This window comes from Meles meles, chromosome 7, assembly GCF_922984935.1.
Source record: "Meles meles chromosome 7, mMelMel3.1 paternal haplotype, whole genome shotgun sequence".
NCBI lineage: Eukaryota > Metazoa > Chordata > Mammalia > Carnivora > Mustelidae > Meles > Meles meles.
The window spans coordinates 102,581,207-102,594,512 of NC_060072.1; the positions used below are offsets into that span (position 1 = coordinate 102,581,207).

Genomic DNA, 13,306 nt, shown 5'->3' on the forward strand with positions numbered 1-13,306 from the left:
CCCCAGATCACTCTAAGTGGCTAATGTAACTTGATGAGAACACTATTAGAAGGAAAGATTACAGTACAGTACTAGTAATCTTACTACGGAATAAAAGAATTCTTTTAAATTAGGATTTTATTGACTTTACATCTGCTGTGAAAAATACAAGTTATTGTTTTAACTGAGAACATAGCCTTAAGTTTTAGCCACAGATTTAAAAGATTGCTGAGGGTAAGCCTATAATAAGAATGCTCCCTTGGTTATTAAAGAAACTTGTACACAACCCAGCATTTTGGCTGAAAACACAGAAGCATTTTTGAGCTATAGCTCTGAATTTTAACAAGGACATGCATGGTTTCACCTGTGCTGATGGCAGCAGTATTCCTTGGAGCGAATCAAAGATAATAGACATTGTTTTCAGCATGTTTCATTGTTATTGCCCAAAGGTGGAACATCTTTGTGAAACACCAAATCTGATCTTTTGAATGAGCTTAGTTACACAAGGGAAATTCCCATGATGTTGAACACGAAAAATTATTTTGAAAAATTGCCGAACTGAATCCAGTTATATAAATAAAAAATGAAAAGCTAAAACCTACAGTCTGGCTGATTTGGTGCCACCCCAGTTAGGCTAGTGCGACGAGGCTTGTTTGCGCTGCCTTCCTGGCCCCAGATGTCCCCTCTCTGGTGTTAGGATTGTCCTCCCTCCTCCTGGGACAGGGAGGGCACCTTTCACAGCGAGAAGATTGCCTGCTTTCGGGAGGACAAGGGAGGGTCAGAGTGTCCTGCTTGCACTGTTTCTCAAGTGCCTTTAATTCAAAACATCAGTATGCCTGAGTGGGACAGCTTCAGTAAGTACCCCACAGGCAGAATTCCTCTCGTTAGTTTCTAGTCCACTTCTCTTTTACCCACTCTGGATGGAATCCACCTTTCTTTCCACATCTTAGCACTTTCTTTTCTTTTTCTTCCTTCCTTTTAAACATTTTACTTATTTGAGAGAGAGTGAGCATGCACGAGCAGGGGAGGGCAGTGGAAGAGGGAGAAGCTGGCTCCCCACAGAGCAGGGAGCTGGATGAGGGACTGGATCCCAGGACCCCGAGATCATGACCCCAGCGGAAGGCAGAGCCCTGCAGGCTGAGCCCCCCAGGCGCCCTGTCCTGGTGCTTCCCAGGGGAAGGTTAGGCAGGAGCCTGCGGAGCAGTGCTCTATGCCGTGGTGGGAGCAGACCGCTCCTGGCGGCGTGACGGCAGCAGCCTCGTGTGTTCAAACACTTCTAACAAAAATGCTAGAATTACAGCCCCTTACTGAGAAATACTGTAATGTTCATGACGGACATTAAGAATCATGAACTCTAAACACTGAGCTCCTGCTTTTTGTTTTTTTTTCTAGACGGATCCGGTTGAGAACACATTTGAACAGAACCCTGAGATCAAGTTCTACATCAGTTCTGGACCCACATCTCCGTCCTCACACAGTGGAGATGAAGTCAACCCCGTTAAGGTGCCTCCTGGGGGCGTTTGGCTCCCACACTGTTCACGTGTGACACAACAATGGGAGAACGAGCCCCAGTCAGACAGACAGTGGCGTGTCTCTCCTCGTGGAATGCACTGCGGGGCTAGCATGGTCCCTGGTCCCTTTGGGGATCGTCAGGTTAACTGGCGATGCCGGGGGATGTGACACTCACAGGAGAACTCTGTTCCTCAAAGCCTGTGACAAATGACACAGCCTCCACGGTCTCTTGAGGAATAGCAGTTCACAACTGCCTCTGCTCCGAACACTCGGGAGTCAGGGTAGAGCAGGAACCTACATCGGAACATCCAGTCTGGGTCTAGGTATAATTAGTAAGCTGTAAAGATATCTGTGATGACACTTATTAAAACTGGAAATATTTTCTCATCTTCTATACAATGGTACATAAAACGTTTCATTGGCTCTTCCTTCACATTAGTCAGAGACTGAGTCTCTGCAAGAGAAAATATTTCCTCCAGAAGGCGAAGGGGTCGGTGCCTCTCTGCTCACGTGCTCCCTGTTCAGAAACGCCACTCCCCTGCACCCCGATTAATCCGGGCAGGGGTTCTTTGCTGCTGGCTTTGGGACAAGGGACTGGGTCGCAAGCTGTGGGGGGGCGTGTGTGTGTTTAGTCGGGAAAGCTTCCGTGTGGCCTCTAGCGGTGCCAGACCTTACCTGCGAATTCTGCTCTGCTCAGAGCCTCTGAAATTTTGATAACAATTTATCTTATTGTTTTAAAAGCTTAGTAACTGAAATATTTCCATCATAGAGGAATAACCTACCATGAATCCACAGATCTACTGCCCACAAATGCAGCCAGGTTTGTGTCAGATAAAGAAATGAGGATGAAATGGAAGGCAGTGCCCGCGTGACCGGTACTGTCCTCCCCTGGGACAGTCCTGCCCCTTTCTTGTACTCTGCGTCACATGCTTGTACTCATACTCCATAGCTGGGGACTGCTCAGCTGGCGTGAAGCACGCGCACACGGAGTCCCCGCTCCTGCCCAGCAAGCCGTGCTGAGATGCCTCCCTCGCTCAGAGTGCGGTGCGTCGTTCTGGCCTGCCTGTGCCCATGTGCTTAGATTTACAGGACGATTCTCCTCTGGAGGCACGTCTGGGTTCCTTCCCTGTCTCAGCACCACAGTCTTTCCATTATAGTGAGCCTGTTGGGGCCCTGCTGCTTCTGTGGTGGCCCCTCTCCCCAGTCCAGGGTCTCAGTCATCTGAAGCCAACCAGGCTCCAGGGTAGATGACCTCTGCCTGACAGGTGCTCAGGAGGTCCCCAGGCCCCGAGCCCAGGGCCTACAGCATTCACCTCATGTCATCTCATCATGCAGGCACTTCAGCATCCCCCATATCACAAGAAGAAGGGTAGGGACCGGACAAGTAGATGTTTTCGGAGAAAGAGAGAGACCACATTCACCTAACTTTTATAACAGTATATTGTTCAAACTGGTCAAGTTTGTTATTGTTGTTCATCCCTTACTGTTCCTAATTTATAAAGTAGACTTATTCACAGGTGTGTATGAATAGGAAAATGTATTTATGTATATAAGGCTTGGTACTGTGTGTGGTTTCAGCATCCACTGGGGTTTTACTTACATATGGGCGAGTTTGTTCACTATATTCACATACATGCATATTTTCAATGTAAAAATTTGGCAACAGAGTGCTTTAATTTTCAGGGAATAGTTACAGGTTTTATGGAAGCTTTGCAGGTACAGAATGAATTTAGTTTTCCTAGACTACTGAAGGCTGCCATCTGACTATCACCTCGAATACTCCAGCGTGTATTTCTTACAATCAAGAATATTCTTCTATACAAACCATAAGAGACTCTTAACCAAAGGAAACAAACCGAGGGCAGCTGGAGGGGAGGGGTTGGGGGCTGGGGTCACTGGGTGATAGGCATCAAGGAGGGCATGCGATGGAATGAGCAGTGGGTGTGAATCACCAAACTCTACCTCTGAAACTAATAATACATGATGTGTTAATTAATTGAATTTAAATAAAAAAGTAAAAAAAAAAGAAATATTCTCCTACATACATATACACCTACAGTACAACGATTGTGCCTGATGATGTCATATGCCTGCCATCTGACCCCAATTAGGGCCACAGTTGTCCCGTGGCTCCCATTCCAGCAAACGGACCCAGCCCAGTTCAAACTCCTGCTTTGCCTGTGCTTGTCATCTCTCTGCAGTCTCTTCCCATCTGCGACAATTTCTTAGTCTTTGATTTTGTGACCCTGAGACTCTCAAAAGGCACAGGCCAGTGTCAAGTAGACTGCTTCTCATTAAAAAAAGAAAAGAAAAGAAAAGAAGAGAAAAGAAAAGAATAGTTTCCTCAGGGCTTTATGCAGATTATGCATAGTTGGGCAGAATATCTCAAAGCCAGGCTGTGGTTTTCTCACTGTAGCCCACCAGGCTGCTTGTCTGCTTTGGCCACAGCAGATTTGCCAGGCCTCTCTTTTCCTTTGTAATTGGTAAGTATCTTGTAGATGTTAGGTCCCCCAATAATGGGTCTGTGATTAAAGGAGCAAGACTGATAACAAAGCAAAGGTCAAGCAAAGCTTTATTTTCCGCCAAGCATCAAGAATCAAACCGGGGGCGCCTGGGTGGCTCAGTGGGTTAAAGCCTCTGCCTTCGGCTCGGGTCATGATCCCAGGGTCCTGGGATCAAGCCCCGCATCGGGCTCTCTGCTCTGCGGGGAGCCTGCTTTCTCCTCTCTCTCTCTCTCTCTGCCTGCCTCTCTGCCTACTTGTGATTTCTGTCTGTCAAATAAATAAAATCTTAAAAAAAAAAAAAAAGAATCAAACCGAACGTTCGGGGCAGCACCTCTTACAAGAGAGGGCGACCTTTCTCTGTTTCACAGACTAGTTTTTAAGGGCAAAGGCCATGTGGTTGGACCTGGCCACACACAGGTGGCCAATAAGATTGTAACACAGAGGAAACTCCACAGTTATGTTAGGTCACACATAAGTGACCAATTGAATTACAATTTACCCTATAGTAGACATTTGGCCTAGCCTATCACCTTGGTTAGAACTGGTGCCCAAAAGGCTCCCAAAGGGCGAGGCCCATACTCCTTAGAGATAGGGAGACAGTATGCAACCCCCCACTGGTCAGATGTCTCCACCTGGCCTGACCCACCCTTGTATCTGGGCTTTGTTACCTGGGGCTGGTTTCCAGGACTTGTTTTTAAGTAAGTCCCCTGGGGGAAGGGGAGCAGGGACAGTTTAAGGGTTAAACAACAAGGTTATTGTTTAACCTGGATGGAAGCCTCTGGCTAAATTGGTCCTTACAGTAGAGAGGTACTCTGAAACCATTTGAGTACCCTATTGCTCACCAAACTTAACATTTCTTTTTATCTGTATGGACTCATGGTTTCTTATTTTATTCAATGGCCTACAATCTCTTGGTGTCATTATTATGACATTCAAACGGTCGCAGAAGTGGTCTGTGTGAGCCTTTTGGTAGTGTCCTCTTGACGTGCCTTCATCGCCCATGGAGCGCCTTCGTTCTATCTGGCAGAACAAGACGCATCAACGTCTGTAAGGTATTGCCCCAGCCCTGCATTCAGCCATCTCTCCAAGGAACACGGATGGCTTTTAGTGTTTACAAGTCTCGCTCTGAGTGTTAGACGTGCCCTCTGCTATTGGAGTACCACTATGCCAGGCCCTTTTACTAGAGAAAATTTGTACAGTAGTCTAAATGGGGAGACCTTTTTCCTTTTTAAGATTTATTTAAAGAGAGCGCATGCATGCACGCATGAGCATGAGTGTGGGGAGGGGCAAAGGGAGAGAATGAATCCCAGCAGACTCCCCGCTGAGTGCAGAGCCTTACTAGGGGCTCCATCTCATTAGCCCAAGGTCGCGACCAGAGCGGAAATCAAGAGGTGGCCGCTTAACCAACTGAGCCACCCAGGCGACCCAAAATCAATCCACCAGTCCATCTACGTATCTATCCATGAAAGCCGGGTCCGTGCACACATAAATAACTAATTCCAATCCAGCATCATGGGGTTTGCTCTAGTTTTGTCTCTTTCCACATTTCTAACTCCCTTCTGCGTCCAGTCTCCCACCTCTGCAGAGCCCATCCTCACCCCACGGGGTCTCTGCATCCACATGCCAGGGCACCCTGCACGTACTTCTCTTCTGCCAGCACCAGAGCTTTAGAGAACCAACTTCCACTCTTCCTTGGCAGCATGAGAAAATTCTCATTTCCCTACATCCATGTCAACACCAACTGCTACTAGGCATTTGAAATTTTGTAATTCTGATGGATATAAAGTAGTATTTGATTATTGCGTTCATTTGGTCAGGCAGAGGTTTTTTTTAAAAATTTTTTTTAAGATTTTATTTTTATTTATTTGACAGACAGAGATCACAAGTAGGCAGAGAGGCAGGCAGGGGTGGGGGGAGGAAGCAGGCTCCCTGCTGAGCAGAGAGCCCAATGCGGGGCTCGATCCCAGGACCCTGGAATCATGACCTGAGCCAAAGGCAGAGGCTTAACCCACTGAGCCGCCCAGGCGCCCCAGGCAGAGGTTTTTTAATTTTAACACCATAAAATCCATCAGTCCTTTCTTTTATTGCTTGCACTTTTTGAGTCTTTTCTGAGAAATCCATTTCTATCATATCCTTCTATCCCAAAAGTTCCAAAAAGATTTAAGGTTTTGTTTTTCACATTTGGGAAATTAGATCTTTGCTCGTAGGAAAGACAAATCAGTTTTGTCAGCATGACGGCTCTCTAGTCCCATGCATTGACTAGTCCATTATTTCCTTGATAATTTGTACAGTGGAACGCCATTTCACTGCAGTCGGCTGCCCTGCACTCCACAGATACTGTGGTTTTTACAAACTGAAGGTTTGTAGCAAGCCCGTGTCCAGCAAGTCTCTTGGTGCCATTTTTCCAGTAACATTTGTTCATTTCTTGTCTCTATGTCACATATTGATAATTCTTGCAATAGTTCAACTCTTTCATTACTGTTGTATTTGTTACGTGATCTGTGATCAGTGACTCGCTGAAAGCTCGATGATGGCACTTTCTAGCGATCGACATTTTTAAATTTAGATATCGATATTTTTAAATTTAGATATTTACATTGTTTTTTATTAGAAGAACAATGTTGGCATACAATCAGTTTCAGGTGTACAACATAGTGATACAGTTCTATACATTACTCAGTGCTCACCACCGTAATTGTAGTCACCATATGTTATTACAAAATTATTGACTATATTTCCTCTGTTGTACTTTTCATCTGCATGAGTTACTTATAACTGGAAGTTTTATTTTTTATTATTTTTTTAACTTAAATTCAATTAGCCAACATCTAGCACATCATTAGTTTCTGATGTAGTTAGTGTTCAATGATTCATTAGTTGTGTATAACTGGGAGTTTGCATTTCTTGGTCCCTTTCACCCATTTCATCCATCCCACCACACATCTCCCTTCTGGCAACCACCAGTTTGTTCTCTATTTATTCAGGGATATTTATATTCACATCTTCTTTATCCCTTCATTTATTGGTGGACACTTGTGTTGCTTCCATGTCCTGGCTATCGTAAATAATGTTGCAGTAAACAGAGGAGTGCAGATACCTTTTCAAATCAGTATTTTCATTTTCTTTGGGTAAATCCCCAGCAGTGGAATTACTGGATCATATGGTACTTCTATTTTTAAATTTTGGAGAAAGCTCCATATTGCTTTCCATAGTGGCTGCACCAGTCTGGATTCCCACCCACAGTGGATCTGGGTTCCCTTCTCTCCATATCCTTATCCACACTTATTTCTTTCCTTTTTGATAATAACATAATGACAGGTATGAGGTGGGAGCTCACTGTGATTTTGACTTGCATTTCCATGATGGTGTGAGTGATGTTGAGCATCTTTTCATGTGTCTGTTGGCCATCTGTGTGTCTTCTTTGGGAAAAAAAATGTCTGTTCCAGTTCTCTGCCCATTTTAAAGTCAGATTATTTGGCTTTTTGGTGTCGAGTTGTATGAGTTCTTTATATATTTTGGGTATTAACCCTTACTGGATATAGTATTTGCAAGTATCTTCTCCCATTCAGTACGTTGCCGTTTCATTTTGTTGATAGTTACCTTTGTTGTGCAAGTTTTTTAAAATTTTGGTGTACTCCCAGTAGTTTATGCTTGCTTTGTTTCTCTTCCCTGAAGAGACATGTCCATAAATATGTCGCAGAGGTGATGTCCAAGAGATTACTGCCTATATTTTCTTAGGGTTTTTATGGTTTCAGGTCTCACATTAGGTCTTTAACCCACCTTGAGTTTATTTTTGTGTATGGTCTAAGAAGTTCTCAGTTTCACTCTTTTGCACTTAGCCGTCCGGTATTCCCAACCCCATCTGTACCATCCTTTTCTTACTGAGCAGTCTTGGCACCTTGTTGAAAATCAGTTGATTGTATAAGTGAGGGTTAATTTCTGGGCATTCCATTGGTATATATAACTGTCTGTATGTCAGTACCACACTTAGCTTTCTAAGTGTGAAACACCCCCCCCCAAACTGTTCTTTTCAATACTGTTTGGGCCATTTGGATCCCTTGAGAGTCCATATGCATTTTGGGATAAATTTTCCTATTTCTGCAAAAGTATCTCTGAGATTTTAATAAGAAGTGCACAGAACCTGTGGCTCGTTTTAGGTAATATGGACATCTTAACAATATTAATTCTTCTAATATATGAATAAGATGTTATTCCATTTATTGGTGTCCTCTGGGTTTCCTTCTCCAATGTTCTGTAGCTTACAGTGTACAAATTGTTTGCCTCCATGGTTAAGTTTATTCCTAAGAATTTTTTTTTTCTTTTCCATGCTATTACAAATGGGGCTTTCTTCATGTATGATCATGTCATCTGTGAATAAATATTCACATGTCCTCTTCCCATATAAATTTTAGAATAATATTGTTTATATTTGTCACAAAGCCTTAAAGTACTAACATTTTGAGAGAAGCAGCATTAAACCTGTATTTAATCTAGAGAGAACTGGCATCGTTCCTATGTTGAGTCTTCCCATTCATGGTCTCCTTATGCCTCTCCTCTTACTCAGAAATTCTTGGACTTCTCTCAACAGCATTTTGTTGTTTTGAGCACACAAGTCTTGGATGTATTTTGTGAGATTTGTAGCTAAGTTTTTGTTGTTGTTGTTAGCAATTGTAGATGGTACTATACTTTTAGCTTCAATTTACATGTATTTATCTTTAGTATTATCGAAGTATAGTTGATTTTTGTATGTTGATCTTGTAACTTGAGAACTTGCAAAGCTCATTAATTTCTAGGACGTTTTTGTTTGTGCGTATAGATTCCTTGGAATTTTCTATGATCATTTCATCCAAAAATTGGTACAGTTTTATTTCTTCCTTCCCAATCTGTATGGCTTTTGTTTCCTTCTCTTGCCCTACTGCCCTGGCTAGAAATTCCACTGCTATCACAGAAGAATGGACACCTCTTGTACTCACATTAAGGGAAAACAACTCAGTCTTTCACCATTAATTATGATGGTAGATATAGGATTTTTGTAGATGCTTTTTATCAATTTGAGGAAGTTTCTTCCTTCCTAGGTTGCAGAGAGTTTTTAATCACAAATAAATTTAAATTTTTGGAATGTTACTTCTGCATTAACGTATTATATGATAAATTTTTGTTCATTAGCCTGTTAACATGATAGATAGCACTGACTGATTTTCAAATACTGGATTAGCTTTACTTCCCTGGAATAAACACAATACTCATAAAGTATATGCTTTGTATACACCGTGGGATTCTATTTGCTACTACACTGCTAAGACTTTTGTATCCACATTAACCCAGAATGTTTGTCCGCAGTGTTTTCGTGTGTGTGTTGTGCTTGTCTGATTTTGCCATCATAGTAATACAGGCTTCACAGAATGTGTTGGAGAGTATTCTCTTTTATTTAGTGAAAAAAATTATAGGAGATTATTGATAATTCTATTTTGAGCATTTGCTATAATTTTCAAATAAAGCTAATCTGGAAATACCTTTTTGGGAGGTTTTAAGTTAAAAATTTGATTTCTTTATAGTTTTCAGGTTATTCAAATTACTTATCTCCTATTGGGTGAATTGTGGTAGTTTGTACTTTTGGAGAAACTGGTCCATTTTATTTAAGATATTTCATTATGGATATATAATTTACTACTCTATTGTGTCAACATTTTATCTGATCAAATAGAGTGTGGCAACTTCACCTCCTTTACATCATTTTACTCCTCCTCATTTGTAACAGAATTGTGTTACTTCTCTCTCTCTATGCACTGAGGAATATTAGACTGTGTTACAATGTTTGCTTCAACCAGCTAACATAATTTAGAAAATCTATCAAGACCATACTTTCAGGGATCATTTCTACCCTCTGTTACTAGAAAAGTTTCTCTCCATGTGTAAGACACCCCAAACCACAAGGAGGAGATGCAGTGTCCCTTCCTGAGCATGAAGCCAGGTCTGGATGTTGCTTCTCCAGCTGCCCTTTGCCACTGATGATTATTTTTCTCCTCCTCTGGGGGAGTAAAAGGGAAGGGACACCCTTTGAGAGGCTTCTAAAAAAAATCCTATTTACCCATATTTTCACTCTTGCCATGTTCTTCCTTCCTTTTGGTTCCTTCATTTCCCTTCTGTGGAGAGAACTTACTGTAGCCATCCCAGGTATACTGCAGACAAGTACTCTCCATGTTTTTGAGACTGTTTTGATTTAAAAATCACTTAAAAATTTAGTGGGCTTTAGGGACACCTTGTTGACCCAATCTGTAGATCATGCAACTCTTGGTCTCAGGATTTTAAGTTTGAGCTGCACATTGGGTATAGAGATTTCTTAAGAATAAAATCTTTTCTTTTTTCAGAAAGATTTAATTTATTTATTTGACAGAGAAAAAGTGAGAGGGAACATGCGTGGGAGAGGGGCAGAGGAGAGAGAGAAGAAAGCTCCCGCTGAGTAAGGGGACCAATGCAGGGCTCCTGGGGCTGGACCTGAGTCGAAGGCAGATGCTTAACTGACTGAGCCACCCAGGCATCCCAAGGAACCTCTTAAAAAAATAAAATCTTCGGAAAAATTTAGTGGACTTTATTTGGGGCTAGTTTTACATTCATAGAAAAAGTTAGTGGCAAATACAAGTTCTTACTTATCTGTCTCACCACCACCCACACAGCCCCATTCCAGTTATTTCCATTATTAACAACTCGCATTAGTTTGGTACATTTGTTACAGTTATGAGCCGTTATTGTTGTTATTATTATTATTATTAACTGAAGTCTATAGTTAAGGTTCACATTTTGGATTACACACTTTATGGATGTACAAACGGATAAATGACAAATGGATGACAGACAGAGATCAATCGCTACAGTACCAGGAACGTGCAGTGTCACTGTTTTAACAACACCTATTCCCCACCTATTCTTCCCTCCCTCCCTTCACCACCTCAAATCCTGGAAACCACCAGCCTTTCCACTGTCTTCACAGCTTTGCTCTTTCCACTGTCATATAGCTGGAATCACACAGTTTTTTCAGATTGGCTTCTTTCATTTAGCAATGTGCATTTAATACATTTTCCCCCTCTGGCTGCTTTCATTATTGTTATTTTTTAGTTTAATTTTTGCCTTTAGTTTCCAGAAGTTTTACTACATTGTGACTTGAATGTATTTCTTTGGGTTTGTCCTATTCAGAATTCAGTCAGCTTCTTGAATCTATTGTCTATGTCTTTAGCCAAACTCAGGAAATTTTCAGACATTATTTTTCTGAGGACTTTCTCAGCCTCATCATTTATACTCATCTTCTGGGACTCTGATGTTAGATCTTTTGTAATAGTCCTATTTTTCCTGTCTATTTTGTCTATGATGTTCATATAGGATAATTTATATTGTTCTATCAAGTGTATGAATTCTGTCCTCTCTTCTGTCCTTCTATTGAGCCATCCACTGAATTTTTAATAGTGATTTACTGCATTTTTAAAATTTCTCAAATTCCACTGGTTCTTCATTACAGCTTCTATTTCTTTACTGAGACTTTTTACAAGTTTTTAAAAAATGCTTTTGCCAGAATGTTTCTTTGATTCATATAAAAATTAGAATCTCCTTGTCTATAGCTACAAAAACTCTTCCTGGGATTTTGATCGGTGTTGCATTAAATGAATAGATTAATGAGAATTAATATACTCACTATACAGCATCTTCCAATTCATGAACATGGTATGTCATTCCATGTGTTTAGGGGTTAATTGCTTTCAGCAGTGCTTGGTAGTTGTCAGGCAACAGAGCCTGTGCATGTTTTGTTAGGCTTATTTACATGTGTTTGTAAATATATATTTACTTATTTAGTTATATATATGTGTATATGTGTGTGTATACACACACACACACATATATATATATATTTAAATTTTAGAGGTACTGTGAATAGTATTTAAATAGTACTTTAAAATTAGTTTCCTATAGATTCAATGCAATCCCAGTCAAAACTCTGACAAGTTATTTTGTGAATGTTGACAATCTAATACTATAGTTTATAGGCAGAGACAAAAGACCAAGAATTATCAACATAATATCAAAGGGGAAGAACCAAGGTGGAGGACTGATGCTATCCAATGTCAATACTTACTATAACGCTGTAGTAACCAAGACAGCATGGTATTGGTAAAAGAAAAGACAGATAGATTGATGGGACAGAACAGGAAGCCCAGAAATAGACCCACATAAATATAATCAACTGATCCTTGGCATAAGAGCAAAAGCAAAATGACGGAGCGAAGGTGGTCTTTTCAACAAACGGTGCTGGGACAACAGGACATTCACCTGCAAAAGAATGAATCTGGACTCAGAGCTTACACTCTCACAAAAATTAACTCAAAATGCACCACAGACCTAAATGTAAAATGCAAAACTAGAAAACTCATTGAAGAGATCACAGGAGAAAATCTAGATGACCTTGAATTTGGCAATGACTTTTTAGACACAGTATCCAAAGATAAGCTGGGCTCTATTAAAATGAAAAACTCCTCTGTAAAGACAATGTCAAGAGAATGCAAAGACAGTTGACAGATTGAGGGAAAATATTTGCAAAGACAAATTTAAACTGCTATCCAAAATATACAAAGAACTCTTAAAACTCAACAATAAAAAAACAAAACAACTAAAAATGAGCCGAAGATCTAAATAGGTACTTCAATAAAGAAGATACATGGATTACAAATAAGCACGTGAAAAGAGGCTTCCTATCCGATGTCATTGGAGAAGTGCAAAACTTAAAACAACAACGAGACACCACTCCACACCTGTCAGCATGGCCAAAACCTGGAATGCTGACACCACCACATGCCAGTGTGGCAACAGCAACTCCGATCATCGCTGCTCAGAGGGCAAAATGGTGCAGCCCTCTGGAAGGCAGTCTGGCAGTTTCTTACAAATCTAAGCACACTCTTACATACTACCCTGCAGCTGCACTCCTTGATCCTTACCTAAATAAAATGAAAACTAATCCCCATATCGAATTAAGTACACGGAGTTTATCGCAGCTTTATTCGTAAATGCCAAAACTTGGAAGCAACCAAAATGTCCTTCAGCAGGTGATGGATAAATGGTACATCCAGACAATAGGACATTACTCAGTATTTAAAAGAAACAAATTATTAAGCCATGAAAAGACACGAAGAAACCTTAAAGTATTAATATGTAAAAGAGTTAATCTGAAAAGGCTACATACTGTACGATTCCAACCATCTGACATTTGAAAAAGGCAAAACCATGGGTATAGTGAAGCGATCGGCGCTTGCCATGGTTCAGGGGAGAAG

The 13,306-nt window shown here is 41.1% G+C and overlaps 1 non-coding gene across 1 annotated transcript; it reads left to right on the top strand.

The window, feature by feature from the left end:
- Nucleotides 1-9,847: 9,847 nt before the first annotated feature.
- Nucleotides 9,848-10,061, top strand: LOC123947697. The gene has a single exon (XR_006819782.1). It is a non-coding gene; the product is annotated as a small nucleolar RNA U3 (small nucleolar RNA).
- The last annotated feature ends 3,245 nt before the right edge of the window (nt 10,062-13,306 follow it).